The following is a 19,085-nucleotide window of genomic DNA, read 5'->3' on the forward strand; positions in this document are numbered from 1 at the left end:
GAGTTAGCACCTATTAACAGGTTCCCAAGGTCTCCCAGCTAGAGTTCAAGCCAGAGCTAGAATTCAGGTCTACAGCTTTCTCTTCTGCTGTCTTTTCACCTCTGTAGTCCTTGTTACAGGAACCAGAAAGCAGTTTAACAACAACAACCGCCAATGTCCCTTTTGCGTGACTAGAAGTGTCTCCAAATAAAAACAGTGGTCATATCTGGGTGCAGGACAATAGATTATTTTTATTTCCCTCTTTGTGCTTTCTTGTATTCCATAATTATTTTTAATTTACATGCATTATTTTCACATTAAGAAAAATCAGTGCAATTTATTACTTTTAATATAGAAAAGTACTAGGAATAATACCCTGTAGCAACACATACTTACTTCATTGATTTGTAGAAATCTACATTATAGGAATTAACTTATTTGCCTGACGGGAATGTGCATTTTTGTCCATTTGTATACACTGTCATTCCAATGAAATTTTAAGTAGCAGATTGTTACCGTTATGTTGTGTTTAAGTATTACCCAAATAAGATATATTAGTGAGAATAAGCTATGTTTATACTGATGCAATAAATAACCCCAAATCTTCAGGACTCTGTATATCTCTTTCACATAGATATGGTGTATACTTACCTGGCAGGGGAGATACCATGATCACATAGATATGGTGTGTATGTGCACGTGTGCGTGTGCCTGTGTACGTGTGTGTTTTCTCTCTCAGGGCAGGGATGGCTCTACTCCATGGTACCCACTTTTGCTCATTTTTCATAACCCGGGACAATCCGCGAGGCTCAGGTCACAGCAAGAAAAATGAGAAGTAAAGCCTTTTCAGGTTTAGGAAAGAATGGTGGGCTTCTGGGAAACAATAGTAATCAAAGGAGATGGTAGTTTTCTATCCTTTCCTACCCTGGCCTCACCCCCCAGGTTATACGAGAATTCCAAAGTTGGATGCCATCTTGGAAAATTGCTCTTCTGTACTTTGAATCTTGTAACCCTGGTTTCCCCCTCAAATTAAAAAAAAAAAAAAGGACCTTCCTTTGATTCCTTTGACACCTATCAAACACAGAGGATTAGAGGAGGACAAATGAGAGATAATGTATGTAAAGCACTTTGACTAGCTCAGCAGGAAGAAGCCATCTACATTCAAGGCACTTTAAAAAAATATGCTAATGAAACAAAAGCCCTAGAAAGTTAGAGCCAAAGAGAAAAGGTACAATTGTCACACACCCCCTGCCGGCCCCCATCAATTTCCCAAGGACCAAAAGGAACAAAACTTTTTAACGTTCAATGTTGCTATCTCATGGTCATCCGTTTCCAGAGTTTGGATCCCAGGGCTTCAGCACCTACGGTCCATCCCACCAGATCCGTAGTATCACAGTGACTGACTCTACCTCTGACACCATTAGGACACTGACAAGGATGTCATCTGCCTTGGGGACTTTAAAAGTCCTCATGGTTAGCATTCCCTGTGTGTAATCAGTGTCCACTCTGCTGTTGACTGAGTAGATTTCCATATGAAATGCACCATACAAATAGGGGAAGTCTCTCCTTGTGTTTAAGGAAAAAGCTGTTGGAGAATAAATGAGCCTCTAATCTGAAAAGGTGAGATTGTGACTATGGAGTGGAGATACAAATCTGGCAGTTTGTGACAGTGTGAATAAATCTCTTCACGGAGAATTTCCGTAAGAGAGGAGGAAAACAACAACAAACCCTACACAAAGGTGGGACTGCACGTTTCACCCAAAGGCTCCTGTGACCTTAGGAAGAGCTCTTTCACTTGTATTATTGTCTCTCTTGTTATTTTCTTAGAAGAAATGACATTTGACTTTGTTTTAGAAAATTATGTTGGGCAACTGGGTAGGTAGCTCCGTCGGTTAAGTGTCCAACTCTTAATTTTGGCTCTGGTCATGATCTCCCAGTTCATGGAGTCCATCTCTGCATCAGGCTCCATGCTGACAGGGAGGAGCCTGCTTGGGATTCTCTCTCTTCCTCCCTCTCTCTCTCTTTCTCTCTCTCTCTCTCTGACCCTCCCCAGCTGGCTCTCTCAGCGTCTCTCTTTCAAAATAAATAAACTAACTTTAAAAACATTTTAAGAGAAAATTATATAAGTTATTTAGGATTCATTTTTAAAATTTGTATTTGAAAGAATTCTACATTAATGTCCTTCAGTGATCTAACATCCTACATTCATATGATCACAAGAAAAATACAACCAATATTCCAAAATCAAACAAATGTTTTGGTTGCTTTCGTAGGGGTTTGCCACATTTAGAGGACAGATTTATGCTTCAGAATAGGCTTCCTTTCTTGAATATGATGACACAACGCCTTCCTAAATTACATGGTCATATTTAGGAATTTTATAATAGTACCAGGAAACTGTCTTCCTGTTATTGTGACTGTCTGAGACAACAAAGTTTCTCTAACAAGTAGATTCTCTTATTTTTCTTTTTGTTGTTGTTGTTTGTTTGTTTATTTAGAGAACACAAGCAGGAGGAGGACACAGAGAAAGGGAGATAGAGAATCCCAGTCAGGCTCCATGCTATCATCACAGAGCCTGATGCGGGGCTTGAACTCAAGAACCCTGAGATCATGACCTGAGCTGAAACCAAAAGTTGGAGGCTTAACCAACTGAGCCACCCAGGCGCCCCAACTAACAGATCGATTCTTGGGACTGATGAACTTGTATCTACCTGTCAGGCTAAACATCAGCATGACGTGGGGAGGGGCATCTCCAACCATGCTGCAAAACACAACAAAACTTTCTGAACAATGCTTATATGAAAATGAAAGAAAGCAGTGCACCTGGGTGGCTCAGTCAGCTGAGCAATTTGATTTCAGCTCAGGTCATGATCCCAGAGATCTTGGGATCGAGCCCCATATCCCGCTCCATGTTGAGTGTCAAGCCTGCTTGAGATTCTTTCTTTCCCTCTGCCCCTCATCTGGCTCATATGTGCTCCTGTGAGCACACCCTCACTCTCTCTCCCCAAAATAAAAACAAATAAAGAAAGCAAAACAAGATGGATCTCTTCTCTCTCGTAGCTTCTTCCTCCTTCATAACTGTTTCCTTGGTCCTAGTCCAGGGAGTAGGAAATGTGTTACTAAGAGAGACCAGAGAAACCAGATTGGTCATTTGATATCCTGCCATATAGTCTTCTGACTTCTGTATTACATGATAATCACTCAGTGTGAATAGTGGCATTTCTCCCATGTGTCAAGATCAATCAGATGACTGTCATGATTCTGTTTAGTAGAAAAAGCAGTGTGGCATTCAGAAAAATCATGGATAATATTATCTAGACTCCATCAACCCAGTGAAGAGCCCAAATTACCCCTGACTGTGATTGAAGCTACCTTTGACAGGTAACATTGAATTCTAAGAATTGATTAGTTGATGAAGATAAAAGCATTCTCTCCCTCACTGCCTCATATACATCCTCACAAACATATACACCACTGTCCCCTGTTTTCTGTGGGAGTTACTTTCCAAGATCTCCAGTGAATTTGTAAAACCACAGATAGTACTAGGCCCTAGATATACTGCTTTTGTTCCTATACATAATTACCTATAACAAAGTTTAAATTAGAAATTAGGCACTGTAAGAGATTAACAATACAATAATAAAATAAACCAATTATGAAATACACTTTAATAAAAAGTTAAGTGAGTATGGACTCTGTTTCTCACTTTCTCTCCCTCAAAATATATTATTGTACTGTGCTGACCCTTCTTTTCCCTGTGATGATGTGAGATGATTGGAGTAAACTGGGGTGAATCATGTAGGCATTGTGACATAGTGCCAGGAGTCTAATATTGACCTTCTCCTATTATGTCAGGAGGATCATCTGTGTCTGGAACACAGTTGACCTTGAGCAACTGAAACTGTGGGAACTGAAATACAGATAAGGCAGGACTATTGCATCGCTTTTTATTTACCCCCATTGATGGTTTTTCTTTTACTCAGTCACAATTAACTTTTCTTTTTCACTTACTCTTTAAAGAGGGAGGGGCAAGATGTTACTCCCTAACTTGTTAACTCTAGAAGTTAGCTGATTATTTGATTGTTAGTGAAAAATAAAGCTTCTAGTCTTTAAATAAATTAATAAATAAATAAATGGAAATAAAGCTTCTAGTCTTTTCCAAAGCCTCAGATCTATAGAAAAGTGGATCCCAGGGCATCAGAATGCTGGCCTCTCTTGTGACAGACTAATTCTGCTCATATTCTCTTTCATTTTCCCCAGGAAGGACAGGATTGCCCAAATGGGTGGAAAGAAGGGACTACATGATGATAAAAAACAAAATATTAAAAGTCAACCCCCGGGGTTCCTGGGTGGCTCAGTTCATTAAGCTTCTGACTTCAGCTCAGGTTGTGATATCGCGGTTCGTGAGTGAGAGTCCAGCATCAGTCTCTGTGCTGTCATCTCAGAGCCTGGAGCCTGCTTTAGATTCCGTGTCTCTCTCTCTCTCTGGCCTTCCGCTGCTCATAGTCAGTCTCTCTCTTTCTCAAAAATGAATAAAACAGTAAAAAAAAAAAAACTCAACCCCATACAACATACTGGAGAAAGCTAAATTGCAAACCTTGAAATAAGCAGATCCCCATCTTTCCTTCTTCAGGATAAAATACTTAGGTTTGCTTACAGCCCCCAGTTTTTTCTAACACTTTTCCTAAAATAAAATATTATTCTTATTCTCTCTAAATATCACATATTTCAGTCTTTGTTTTAATTGAATAGATTGAATGTAATTTTGCTTTAAAAATTCTATTTTTCCACTTGAAAAATATTAAAGACCTCCCTAGAATGTGGCTAATCAAAGAGTGGGGGCTGCTATTGCAGAACAGGTAACCACTCTGGATATTTAATTGGAAAAATAGTTTGTTTTTATGTAGGTGTCAAGCAAGCTACCTTTATTTTTATTTACAAATACCTTTGTTTTTAGTTACTTTGTTTTCATAAAGTGTTTTCAAAATTACAACTAGTTTAGGCTCTAGAAAACTCTGGCTCACTCACTTGATACACTGTTCCATTGGCAGCTTGCTGTTTCATATTTTCATATTTAAGCAGCAATGTTTTCTCAGAATGACATGCCCTGCAATCTTCAATAGGACCAAAGTGCATAGACTGTATAGTCGTGAAAGCACTGCCTTCTTCAGACACAAGTGTGCAAAATGAAATGGAGTAAAAGCTAACAGTGACCTGATACCTGTCTCTGGAAGTAAGACAGATCCTTCCCCCTTGATCTGTCAGTAAAATAGTAAATGGACAAGTTTTTGACCCATATCTTCCTCTTATGCTTGAAGTTTCTGTAGAGCTGGTAACTGGTACAAGCCTAGGCAATGACTGAGACCACTTGGATGTGCAATTGGGAGCAGTTAACTTCTCCTTCTCAGAAACTGAATCTTTAAATATTCCCTTAGTTTTAGCTTTTTTCTCTCCATGTTTTTTTGTTTTTTTTTTTTAAAGGCACAGATGGTAGTAGAATGCGTTTTAAGATAGTAACACTTTAGAACAAAATGTTTTGTAGAATGACAGGAAATCCACGAAATTTAGAACTTGAAGGAACTTCAGAAATTGTGCTAGCACGTCAATTTTAGGATGGGTTTCTGCAGAGCTCAGGGAGCTCAGCTAAGAGAGGGAAGGATGCTGGGTGCCGTGGGCTCCTCATCCTGCCTCAACCTACACATCTCCACTTCTGTCTGTACAACACTTGGGGATGTGTTAAAGGTAATTACTTTGAAAAGAAAAATAATACACCACTAAAAGTATAAGCTGTGTGTGTGTGTGTGTGTGTACATGCTCTTAAACCAGTGATTTAACCCATCTGTTCACTTAAAAGTTGAAGAAACGAAGTCCCAATATTGTCTAAATAAGCATGTAAAAGCCAAGACTAGAAATCTCCCCTCCTGATTCCTAATTTTTGTTTGTTTTCCCAAATGACACTGCCTTTGTCGCTTGGCACTAAGCCAGGAAAGACTGGGCTGGTGGGGTAAGCAGTTCTAAGATGAGGAGGAGGGGTAAAAATGGAATGCTAATGGGAGGGAATGAGGATCCTAATACTTCCTGTTAAGTGTGTGGCAGAATGACCATTTGACCAAGAGATACTTGCTTCACCCAGGTGACCAGTGGCCATAGAAGAAATGAATTACTGTCCTATGGTGAGAAACAGAGCACATGGGGAAGGTTTCTTCTCAGTCAGTGTTGTTGCAAGAGAGCAAATGTGGACCCGTGGCAAGGTGATGAATAAACGTGAGGATTCTTTTTTTTTTTATTTTTTTTAATGTTTTATTTATTTGTAGGAGACACAGAGAGACAGCGTGAGCAGGGGAGGGTCAGAGAGAGAGGGAGATACAGACTCTGAAAGAGGCTCCAGGCTCTGAGCCGGCAGTCAGCACAGAGCCCGACGCGGGGCTTGAACCCACGAACTGCGAGATCATGACCTGAGCAAAAGTCGGACACTTAACCGACTAAGCCACCCAGGTGCCCCAAAACGTGAGGATCTTAATCTTCGGCCAGATTCTACCTTACCATGATCTTTCCCTTCTTCCTCTGTATTATAAACACTTTCCATTTATATCAGTTTCTTTAACACATGTATATATTATATTTTGGGTCCTACATTTCCCTATTCAAATTTTGTCCCTTGATGACCCATTTCCTGAAGGAGGGGCAAATCATCGCCTCCTGTCTTCTGGGGCACTTCTCACAGTTCTTGTCACTGCATGGTGCTCGAAGAATGAGTGAAGATATTCTACAGAATTAATTTCAGTGTTAATAAAATTAAAGGTGGACCATTTAAACAAACAATTATGTTTCAGTTGTGATGAAAAAGGAATGCAGAAGTCTTGTGGAGAGTTTGGCTTAATGGCCTTTTTGACAAAGCCAGTTAGATCTCGGAGGAAGTGGAGTTCAGCCACCTTCACTGTGCAGGGAAGGGAGCCATGTCCCTCACTTTCATAGCAGGCAGCTACTTGTTTGCTCTCCCTGCTCTGGTGAATGCTTCGGTTTGCAGCAGGCCCTATAACATTACCATGCATAACAATCTGTCACTATTATTCATGGCTTTTCTCCAGTCTCCATACTTTTGACATTGCCATTAAAGAGATTCAGTGTGCTTAGTAGCTCTTTAAAAAATAAATAATTGAAAGCTAAATTATATTAAACCGGGCCAATGCTGACCCCTTCACCTCAGTCCATTGCTATCTCCTTAAATGTATTCCTTCTTAAATCATATTGTAATTTGAAGATGCTGAAGTCTAAGTTTTTTGACTCAAATGCAGTTTCTTCTGATGCATAATTCATTTTCACTTTGTTACTGGTGCTGCACACGCAATCGCTTTTTTGGCAGCTAAATGCAGAATGAAATCAACAACTCTGTAAAGGGTGAGGAATCGGAGTGGACATCTTGGCGGAAGAAATATTAAGCATGTCACAATGTTTTGTACTCTGTCTGGTGAAATGGAGACAAAAACCTCCAACAACCCTCAAGTTAATGCGAGACAATGGCATTTTACGGCTGGAAATTATCTACCACTGATGTCATGCTGATGTTGCATTTAATTATTCTACACATCACAGAAGACGATGACTTTTGAATGTTTTGAAACCTCACAATTATTTGATGAGCATCTTCTTGGAGTTTGGCTGTTGTTAAGAAAGAAAATGCTCCCTGGTTTGCCTGTCATTCTTCTTTTCCCTAAGGACTAAAGATTCCCAAGAAAATACATCCCTTAAAACATGGGAAAACCAGCCTGGAATGTCTTGGAGTGATGAGATTGTCAACATAGACAGGGATTTGAATGTCTGGGAAATTAGGTAAATTTAGACCTGCAGCAAAGACACCTAAAATTGTTAGCTTTAAAGGATGAAGCAAAGTGACCTAATATACAAACTCAGAGAAATGCCATTTTATCAGACCTTTAAAAAATACATATTGTACTGTTTCCTCAAAACAGTTGTGTAGGGGCTCCTGGGTGGCTCCGTTGGTTCAGCGTCTGGCTTTGGCTCAGGTCATGATCTCATGGTTTGTGAGTTTAAGCCCTGCAACAGGCTCTCTGCTGTCAGCACAGAGCCTGTTTTGGATCCTCTGTCCCCCTCTGTCTCTGTCCCTTCCCCATGCACGTACTCTCTCTCTCTCAAAAATAAATTTTAAAAACCCACAAAACACAGTTGTGGAATCACAAAGTTTGCTTCTAGGGCCTTCACACTGCTTTTTTTTAAATTCAAATTTAAACATAAATTTTAAACATATAAAATTTAATGCCATTCATTTGTGATAAATAAATACCATAACACATTAAATGATCAATATTTTAAAGTGTATTGTCCTAAGACACTAGGGATCACCAACAAAAGGAATGTTCTCCTGTATTCCATACCCCTGCTTCCTGCCCTCTTTCCTATCTCCTGTGAAATTCCTCCAGCCACTCTGTCCTCAGCATCCACCTGTTTTGGCAAGGCATTCTTTAGGTACTTATCACCTGATCAGAGCTGGGGTGTGAACATTCCAAATGCATGAATATCTATCTACTAGTCAGAATTTCATAATGGATGACCATGAGGAAGACTCTGTGTGTGTGTGTGTGTGTGTGTGTGTGTGTGTGTGTGTGTGGTCAGAACGTGGGAGGGAAAGAACAGATGGTATTCCTTATATTTATACTAATGAAGTTAGCACGTTTTTTTTGGTCTATTTACTGGACTATCCTATTGTATTGCTTTGGCTCTTTCTGAACACCTTACAAGAAGACAGCTGAAGACGAATTTTCAGAAATAAGGGGAAAACAACCTGAAAGGTTAACTGGTTAGAGGGAATGTTTGATCCAGGATGATTAAAAGAAATAAATCTTTGTAACTTGATGCAAGGACAATGAGTGACTAAGGCAGGGCACAGAGGGGTGCATGGTCCTTTCCCTTTTTCATGTATTCAGAGTGACAAATTTGAGATGGAAAAGATTTATGAGGCTCAATGGTAGCTTGGGGATAAAATTTAATCACTTGGTCAACATATCTCCATTGGATCCCTAGAGCAGACAAGCCCCGTGCTAGGCACCAAAGGAATACCACAAAGCTAAGGGACTCCATGAAGCACTGGTTGAATTTTTTAAGTGATAATAATTCAAAGTCCTGAAAGAGACACTGAATGTACAGTATCAGAAATCTCAAATGAACTTTTGTCAAATTACCTATCCTGTATTGCAAGAATCAGAATCCCTTGAGTCACAGATGACCACCATTATTTCATCATGCCCTTTTAGGTTCAGTAATATGAATTCATAGTTTTTTTCTGTGTGGATATCTTTCATCAAGCCAAGAAAATTGTCCCATCTGGTTGGATATATGTGGCAGCCTTGTTTATTCAATAAACTAGGAAGGAAAATCATTCTTACCAGATCATTCTCCTTTTTCTGAATTTCACAGAAAACAGCACAATTTCCTAGGTAGTGGACTGATTGCAGATCATCTTTGACCCACCTATTTCAATAGCTGTATAGGCAAAAAAAACAAAAAAACAAAAAAAGTATCTCTTAAACATCATGGCCCCTCCTGAGCTGGACCTCCCTTGGTATCAGTATAGATTTATGATACTTAGTAGCCAATAATCCTGTTACTAAGAAATGAAGATTCTTCAAGGAAGCCCAATCAAGCAAACTGTTAGTAAGAGATTTTTTGTTGGATTTTCCCACTCTCTCTTCTGGAATTCCTGTCCCCCCCCCCTTCTCTTTTACTTTGTTACATTGTGCGTTCTGCACATCTTGTTTAAAATATTTGCCAGCTATATGACTAAGCTAAGCCACAGATACATGAGTTATGGTGTTAATACCTTCCATTTATATGAATTTGCAAAGACAAAATCAAATCTTTTAAAATAGGATTCAAGGATCAAGAAGATGTGGTTTATCTATACCATGGAATACTACATGGCAATGAGAAACAATGAAATCTGGCCATGTGTAGCAACATGGATGGACCTTGAGGGTGTTATGCTGAGCGAAATAAGTCAGGCAGAGAAGGACAAATATCATATGTTTGCACGTATAGGAGGATTGGGAGGAACCTGACGGAGGAACAAGGGGGAGAAGAAGGGCGGAAATGGTGGGGGAAAGGGAGAGAGGCAAACCATGAGAGACTTTTGAATGCTGACAAAAACTGAGGACTGATGGATGTGGGGGGAGGGGGGATGGGCATGGAGGAGGACACTTGTGGGGATGAGCACTGAGTGTTATGTGGAAACTAATTTGACAATAAACTATTAAAAAAAAAAAAAATAGGATTCAAAATAGTCACTTGGGAAGAACGGAGTACAAGAGGTAGAAAAGCATTTTGAAAGATCATGTCACGACACAACTTATTAAGTGCACAGCCTTACTCATGTGTGACTCAGTCATGAAGTCCAGTCCAATTCCAAGTCAACTAAAGATGAGTTTATTTTCTAAAGGGGAACTATAAACACATTCTACTTGATTTGAAAGGAAATAATAGACACTTGGAATGATTTAAGTTCCTTGTGGAAGGCCAGGGATACACTGACCCTAATTGAAATAGAAGATAAAAGTCACACTTACAAAACAGGAAAGTTGGAAAGTGATTGCCTCCAGAAAGCAATATTCTGGTAAAATTAATTATTCCAAGATCACCACTTTTACATCCTTAATTTTTAGTAGTGATGATTCATCATCTCTCCTCACTCTACTTGACCGACCTTTTCTGCAGAATGAAAATACATTCTTGTTCTTCCCTTTGGTCTCTAGTACAGGGATCAGTACGTTTTTTGAATGGCTCCAGCTAAGATTTCCCTTTTTAAATTTTTTTAATATTTTCCGAGTGTTGTAAATCAAACAAACCAAAGGAAAAAAAACAAAATAATAGGTGAAGGATTGACAAAATTGAAGGAAAAATATACGTAGCCCACAAACGCACAAAGCACAAAATATCTGACCTCTTTGAGAAGAAGTTTGTCAGCTATTGCTCTAATAGGTAACAGACTTGTACAATAAGTAGTACTAGTAGTAGAACTACTACTAGTGGCCAATATAGTAGGACTGATTGTTAAGTATGAATAAGATCTCTGATCAAAACCAATGGCCAAAGTTAGGAGAATTGTGCTTTTAAAAACTCAGATATTTGGGGCGCCTGGGTGGCTTGGTCGGTTAAGCATCCGACTTTCGCTCAGGTCATGATCTTGCGGTTCGTGGGTTCGAGCCCCGCGTCCGGCTCTGTGCTGACTGCCAGCTCAGAGCCTGGAGCCTGTTTCAGAGTCTGTATCTCCCTCTCTCTCTGACCCTCCCCTGCTCACGCTGTCTCTCTCTCTCTCTCTCTCCTAGAAATAAATAAAAATATTTAAATAAAAAAACAGATATTTAATCAAATAATGAATTTAGAAAAGAAAGCAGAAATGAATATAGAAGGACTCTGATTCTTAGAGAGTCATGCAACATGAAGACACTACAAAACAAAGATTTCAGATGTGTCATTAATGGACTGTGTTTGTGGTCCTAAAACCAATGGGAAAATACCAGACATTGTGAGATGATAGTGTTCAAAGGACATACTAACCCAAACATCTACTCTAAGCACAAGATGCTAGACTGAGAATCTGAGCCAAATTTACTGCCAAAATGGGTCAAAGACCAGGAAAGCCCATGAGCCAGGGCTCTCAAATAAGGAGAACAAAAGAATTGGAGACTTTGAATATAAACCCAAAAGTTAAACATGGGCCTATTGATTGCATTTAAAAGGAACTCAAAAGAAAGGCCAAGTCTCCTAATACCATCTTTTTTTCTTACCTTAAATAGCTTCACTCCCCATTGTATGCTTATTTGGAATGATTCCATTTATGTCTTGCCAACATCTAAAATGCGGCACTTCTAAAATTTAAATTATTACCTTCTTCTAGACCTTCAGAGACAAAATTGCTTCTGTCCACTACCATCATCGCTTCCAGGTGTAAATTGGTATGTGAACAACTCCCTTAAGAGTCATCTTGACCTTGCCCTGAGGCCAGTGCAACCCCACCATTCTGCTCAGCCCTGCCTCAAATCATTCTAGGTAAAAATGGCATCTTTCTGTCTGCAACATTAGGAAAGTAAAGAAAGGTGACCTAGTCCAATATACAGCAAGTCCCCCTCCACCCATAAGCCCATATGGAATCAAAAAAATCAAGGCATATCAGAAAGAGAGAAGGGAAAATATATAAATTAAAATCTGCATTAGTTGACTTTGACAACTATAATATTACAGACTGAATTAATGTTCCGTAAATACATGCCAGGCTTCTCCATTACAATGTTGTCAGCTCTCATTCTCAGGTGCACAATTGCCTAGATAGTAAACTGCATGTGACTCTGAGGTAGAGCTTTGAAAGGGGTGTTTGGATAGGCTGACATGGACTATAGGGACGCCGTGAGAATCCAGGTCCCCAAATGAAAGGGAGACGTATGAAAGAAACGAGAGCATGCCATGTATGTTCATTAAAGAACCAAGGCGAAACACCACCGAAGTGGACCTTACACACTTGAGGAAACATTTCCCTTTAAAACTTAACCCTTCATGTAATTATGATGCATGGATTGACACCCCGCCATGGCAAGCCTTCTAATTCTACCAGTCAGGATCGCGATTTAGTCTTGTTATTTCATGGATCTGAAAGTCATAACCTTTTTTATACTCAGATATTATTACACAGCTTAGTCAGTCATTCACCTTCCTCACTTAACTTTAGGTGACTTTACTTTTAAAAAAGAAAGATTAATTCTGGAACCTCTTATATTAAAAAAATTAAAAACATTCCTCTTGACCCTGTCACACATTATGTGCAAAGAGCCTTGTATGCTAATGTAACCTATTAGAGAAAATAAAATGTAGACTCTAGTATTTCTTTTTACCTTAAAAAAGAGGTAAATGGTACAGTTCTTATGTTTAGGCACAGGAGGGAATTTAAGGTACATGTGCTGTACTCACCACTTGAAAATACCTTTTTTTCTCATAGGATATGGGCTCTAAAATTCTGCCCTTGGAAATCTGTCCCTCTATGTTATGTTTTATCCCTTCCATTAGCTACCTTTTTTAAGGTCCAAATGTCTCCAGACATGTTCATAAGCACAATATGTATACTTTCATGAGAATGATTTTACTAGGTCACTTCCTCTCATTATTGAAAAAAATCATGATACCGATAGAACACTGCTTATTCGAAGTGAGAGATAAAGTGAGAGATGGGAGCAGGGTAAGACAGGACATGGATTTTGAAGGGATGAGGAACTCTGAAAACAGACTTCAGTGATATCACAAATTTAGGAGTGTTCATTCTGAACTCTCCAATTTTGGTTGTTCTTCCCTCACCTCCTGGAGATTAAGACTCCAGGCTGATTTTCTTTCCTGTTTAAAATAGAGTTCAGCAAACACCACACATGTGTGAAGTATGAAAGGAGAAGAATGTTACAAGCTCTCAAAGGGGTGGTGGAAATTATAGGTAGCGAAAATGTAATTATCCAACTTGGAGTTTTTCCAGGCCGGATCCACCTGATCAGAGACATTAGAGCAAATGCATTACACTTTTAAAAAGTCTCCTGCCGAGCTCACTGAATGAGAGTAATATCATATTGCCTATGGTTCTGGTAAATAAAAAGCATCATTAACAATAACACAATGTGAAGAGCCTGCTGAAATGATATACTGCATTTAGCCATGATGGTGCATCAAAATCATGAGCCTGGCTTCGGAAATGGGCGGACCCACTGAGGGGCAAACAGTGATGATTAAAAAATGCAGTCAGAGCAAGAGCAAATTCTTTCCAGCTTCTTCTTACAGAAACTTTGCTCTTGAAAAGCAATCATACTCGGAAACTTATTCCACTTCAAAATAGGAGAGCCTAGTGTACTGAACATGTGAATAAAAAAGTTCTTTCTATTCTGGCACAGTGGCACAATCACCAGACCAATGGCAAATGTATTTGCAGTGATGGGTCACTGGCTGGGTACAGACCTCACATACCTGGGAATGAAAAGAGGGCTCAACTATGATTACAGAGCAATGTATGTGTCATTCCCCATTCCTAACAGATTCATTGTAATAAAACTCAACTAATATGTTGAAGCATCTGTAATATACGGGTATTGCCCATGAGATTACCAGTTATGAAAGAAATGTGACATAGTCCCTGTTCTCAAAATGATTGCAATCTACTTGGAGGATGGTGTATGGGGATTGTAATATGGGGAATAGGTTAATTAAAAAATGTTCAAATTATCAAAATAAAATAGACATATAAAAAGGTGTTGTGAGAATCCAGGGTGGGAAACTTGGTGAACAGTGGAAGTTATCAATAAAGACATCAAAGAGGAAGTGTCATTTAATATAGACATTGAATTTAAATAAATACTGGGCTGATAACAGCTGGGAGGCACAAACATGGCCTCCCCAGTTGTTTATAGCCACTTTCCTTCTGCTTGGATAGTGTTGTAACTGGGCGGACAGCTTAGATTTGCACACTTGAAAAGTAAGCAGGAACAACATGTGTACTATGTATAATGTATCTAATATGTTATATGCAGAGGAAGAATCAGATACTATGTATAAAGATCTATATTTATCAGTCATAGTCATGTAACTATGCTATTATACACTATAATATGTACCAAACTCGGTCATGTATTGTGTGCCCTTTATGCATACTTATGTTATCTTTGATTTTCAGAACAGTGCTTATAATTCTCATTCCCAGACGAGGACACAGTGTCAGTGAGTGTGATTGCTCAGGAACCTTCAGGTAGGAAGGGACTGTGGCAGGATTCTTTCTCTTGCTGGGCTCAAAAACTTTGACTTTCTCCTACCACTGTGTTACCCAGAGAGGCCTACCACATAGAGAAAGCAGTTTTGAAAAAACCATTGAAACAGAGGTATGAATCATATTCTGTTCACAAGTAGTGTGTTTGCATGAGAATTGGCTAGAGTTTTGGATCATAGAAAGCAAAAGGTGAAAAATACTAAGTACCAACCATAGTGTCTTAAGGGAGCAGCACAGGCCACTTGCCTTTAGGTATCTTTCTTTCTCTATCACTGCAGGCTAATAGTCATCAATTTCTATCATCAAATCCATATCTTAAACTTTTCTCTAGGAAAATCCAATACCAAAAGTAAATATACCTTAATGGGAATGTGGGTGTAAAATCCCTTTTCTCCATGACCAGCATGACTTCAAGTAGCATGAACGACTGATTCCTAGATGTATATACCTTATCTTCTTCAGAGTGGGTCTGTGTGTGACCCATTCTGGTGACAGTTATCTACTTTTTCTGATTGCCCAATGTTGCTTTGAAGTATAAAAATCTAATCAGTTTTGAGCACTCTGAGTAATTCAGCAATCTACAAACAAGTTAGGGACCCTTCTCCATCTTTAATCATGTCCTTAAACAATTTTCCTTGAGTGGATTTCCTCTCACTCTTCAGTTTTCTAAGCGAACTCTTCTTTTGAAGTTCCATTTAAACTTTCCACCATCCCAGGAATCTACAAGATTCAGCAAGAACGGTATCACATCTGGTAATTCTTTCCTTACCATAACATCCCAGGCTCTGCCTCTACCACATTTTCAGTGGGTTCAGTTATCAATCGGCAGAGTGATGAAGATGATAAAGGGAGGGCTAAAAAGAGTTCAGGCAATAACAAGATTTGGGTATATATATTTATATATATGTGTGTGTGTGTGTATATATATATATCATCACAAATCATCATTTAATATATTTGGTCAGATAACTTGGTGTATTTGTGGGCTAGGTATAATGTGAGTGCACGCGCATATGCACAAGAGACTGTATGATGTATAATCTTTTTTTTTTTCCTACCTGTCTTTAGATGCTTACAACCTAGTATAAAAATATTTAAATATACTTGGGAAGATTGTACAGAGGGTGTTAACTCTGGCAGAATCTTAGAACTCTCCAATTAAAGATAACTAATATTATAGAAAATGTAGTTAAAATGTGAAATTTTGAACCCATCCCAGAACTGACAAGAAAATGAGTATTCCTTGGTGTTTGGGAAGACAATGGGAAATGAGAGAGATGAGTGAACAGTGTAGCAGATTATCTCTTGGTGAGCATTAGCTATGCTCAAGAACTTACTTGGTCCAAGTTCTTTTGCTCTTTGGTGTGTTTATTAAATTCACAAGGTCAATATAGAAAAGGACAAACTGCTCAAAAAGACAATGAGAGAGTGATTACATTTTTGGATGAGCAGTCATCTGGGAAAGGTATCTCTAAGGAAGTTACTGTAAAGGAGACCTGAGAGATAAGATGAGGCAGTCGTGTCAGAAGGAGGGACAGAGTTCCTGACAAAGGAACATCTGTGAAGTCCATCTGGTTGGAAGGAAATTGACTCCTTGGAGGATCTGAAAGAAAACCAGTGTGAATAACACCTCCAGAGTGAAAGGAAGCGGATTGTGTAGAGGCTTGTCATGCAGGCTTGAGTCAGTCCATGCAACATTGAGTTGTAACAATCATTAGGAGTTTATGTGTGCAGTGTAGTCATTGATGGCTTTTTAGCATAACTGGTTCTTTTTTAAATTATTTTAAAACATGGCAGTGCTGATTTTGTTAATGTGGCTTTTATATCTAAAAAATTATACTCAAAAAATTAATTTATTTAAACATAAAAAATAAAACATCAAGTGCATCCTAATGTTAATAGCATATTTTAATGAAAAATTACTACATTAATCTACTAAGAAGTATATCATTGTCTTACGTTTTTGCAAAATATTTAGTGGCTGATTGAATAGAAGATGGCTGTATTCTCATATGTTTCTCCCTTCAGTCTATCACAATATCAGAAATCATGTAGCCTCTGGAAAATTTCACCATACACTTATAAGACAATGAGAGTGAAAAAGAAAAAGAAAGATAGTTTTAATATGGAAATAGCTTGTTCTCGATGGTCACCTGAAAGGGTCTTTGGGGTTCCAAGGGCCACACAATGCAACCATTAATCTCGATGAAACACTCACAGGTCTAGCTGAATGCAAAGGGCTCCATAATCTGTATTCTTCCAAATGTATCTTCTACGTGTCAAAATTTCCCTCCAACAGAAGCAGAACCCAAGGCTATTGCACTTGGAGGGAATACGGGGCTTAAAACAAGACTTATCCTCAGGCTATGGAACATAGAGTTGGAACTAATTTGAGTTACAGGGTCCAGGGGGTAAAACAGAAATCGGCAGCCAGGTGACGGTCCTGCAGATGCATCAGTCTGCAGAAGACATCAGGTGGCAAACAATGAATAGGATGCCAGGGGCCTGGGTATCAGACAGGTGAGCTGGAGACTGGCCATCCTCCTGATAATTTTGGAAAAGAGGGTTAGAGGAATTTCTTGAGCTGGTAAAGCTGAGCTACAGGTACTCTTGTAAATATTGGCAGCACAGATATGATTGGCAGAAAAGATATTTTAAGGACAATTGTATATCAAATAGGTATCCTTTAAAAAATCAGTAAGGAAAATATCAACAGTCCAAAAGAAAAACAAAAGACACAGTTAGCATAGCAATTTAAATATGAAAGAAACTTGCAAGATCATCAGTAAACACACATTGTGAAATAAAATGCCAGTTTCCATGTTTCACTCTTCACAATGATGAATCCTAAATACCTGAACAACTAGTGGTGAGGTAAGCATTTTAATATACTAGACAAAGGAGTTCCAAACCTCGCTTTTCTGGAAAGCAACTGGTCTGAATTTCATTCACTTACTTCAAGAATCTCTGCTTGCAAGAAGGTTACGCTAAGAAGCCCTAAAGTACATTGTCAAAAATGTATTTCTATGAAGTAAAAATCTGTGATTCCTTACTAATGAGGTACACATAAATAGTTGTATAAATAAGTAAATACAGTGAAAGGAAAACTTCCTTGCAGGAGAATGCCTACTAATCAATGTAGAAGGGACAGTGGAGGTAGAAAATCACCGTTTTGTAATTATCCTAGATTCAGATGAGAATTATCAAGAAATGCAAACATTTCATGAACAACAGGGTGTTTAGATAGACTCAAAGTATCTCCTTACAAAAGAATTAAAAACAGTAACTTTAAAGCACAATAAACAAGGTAGGCAAGCTTTAGCAAATGATCAAAGTTAATACCACTAAATATGAAACAAACCAACATTCTGGAGCCATGAACTGAGAAAACAGCATTTCTTGGCTAGAAATGAATAACCTGAACCTAATGCTAAGGAAATGCAAGTGAAGGACAGACTACAATCTAGCCTGTTTGTATTTTTCAGACTATTTCATGAAAGACTGAAAAGATTTGTAAAGCTTTCAGATTAAAAACTGTGTGAACCGTATCATGGTTGCTAAATTCAAGGCCTACTATGAATTGGATCCAAAAAATAAAGTTAGTGTATTACTGGGACCATTCATGAAATTTGAAAATGGACTATAAATTAGATGATATTCTTTTATCAATATTAAAATTCCTGAATCTATTACCTCCACTACAGTTATTTCCTTGTTTGTAGAAAGCATACTTTAAAGAATTTAGGATTCAATGGCATAATGTTTGCAACTTTCTTTGAAATGTGTAGAAGAAATAAATATATGTACATAAAGAGAGTGTTAAAGTAAATGTGGCAAAATAAAAAAAATAGTGAATCTGAATAAACACTCTTATACTTTTGGTACTGTTCTGGAAACTGTTCTTGAAATATGTCTGTGCATTTGAAAATATCTAAGCAAGTTTGAAAAAAAGTCACACGCAGATTTTCACTGACACCTTTTTTAATATGTACATGAAAAGGCATAAAAGTCCCTCCAAGTACTACTTTATCTGGATTCCATGGGTTTTGATATATGGCATTTCTATTCTGTCTATATAATTGAAATTTCCATTTTGATTTTGTCCTATTGAGAAGAGTGTTAATCACTTTCCACAGATGTGAAGTTTTTGTGGTTGTTAATGTGGATGTTAGTTTTCTTTCTTTTCCTAGCAGCCTCCTTCTATTCCTCTGTTTCTTCCTCATCCTCATGTTTTTTCTTCTCTTTTTCTTTACTGTTTTTATGTTGATTTCTAATTTACTGCATATTGATCACTTGATGAGGTCTGTAG

General features: G+C 38.3%; 1 pseudogene; it reads left to right on the top strand.

The window, feature by feature from the left end:
* Positions 1–19,085, top strand: part of LOC144242663 (axonemal dynein light intermediate polypeptide 1-like) — a 143,789-nt pseudogene that overhangs the window by 25,428 nt on the left and 99,276 nt on the right.

The sequence above is a fragment of the Crocuta crocuta genome, unplaced genomic scaffold (genome assembly GCF_008692635.1).
Source record: "Crocuta crocuta isolate KB4526 unplaced genomic scaffold, BGI_CrCroc_1.0 scaffold36, whole genome shotgun sequence".
NCBI classification, from domain to species: domain Eukaryota; kingdom Metazoa; phylum Chordata; class Mammalia; order Carnivora; family Hyaenidae; genus Crocuta; species Crocuta crocuta.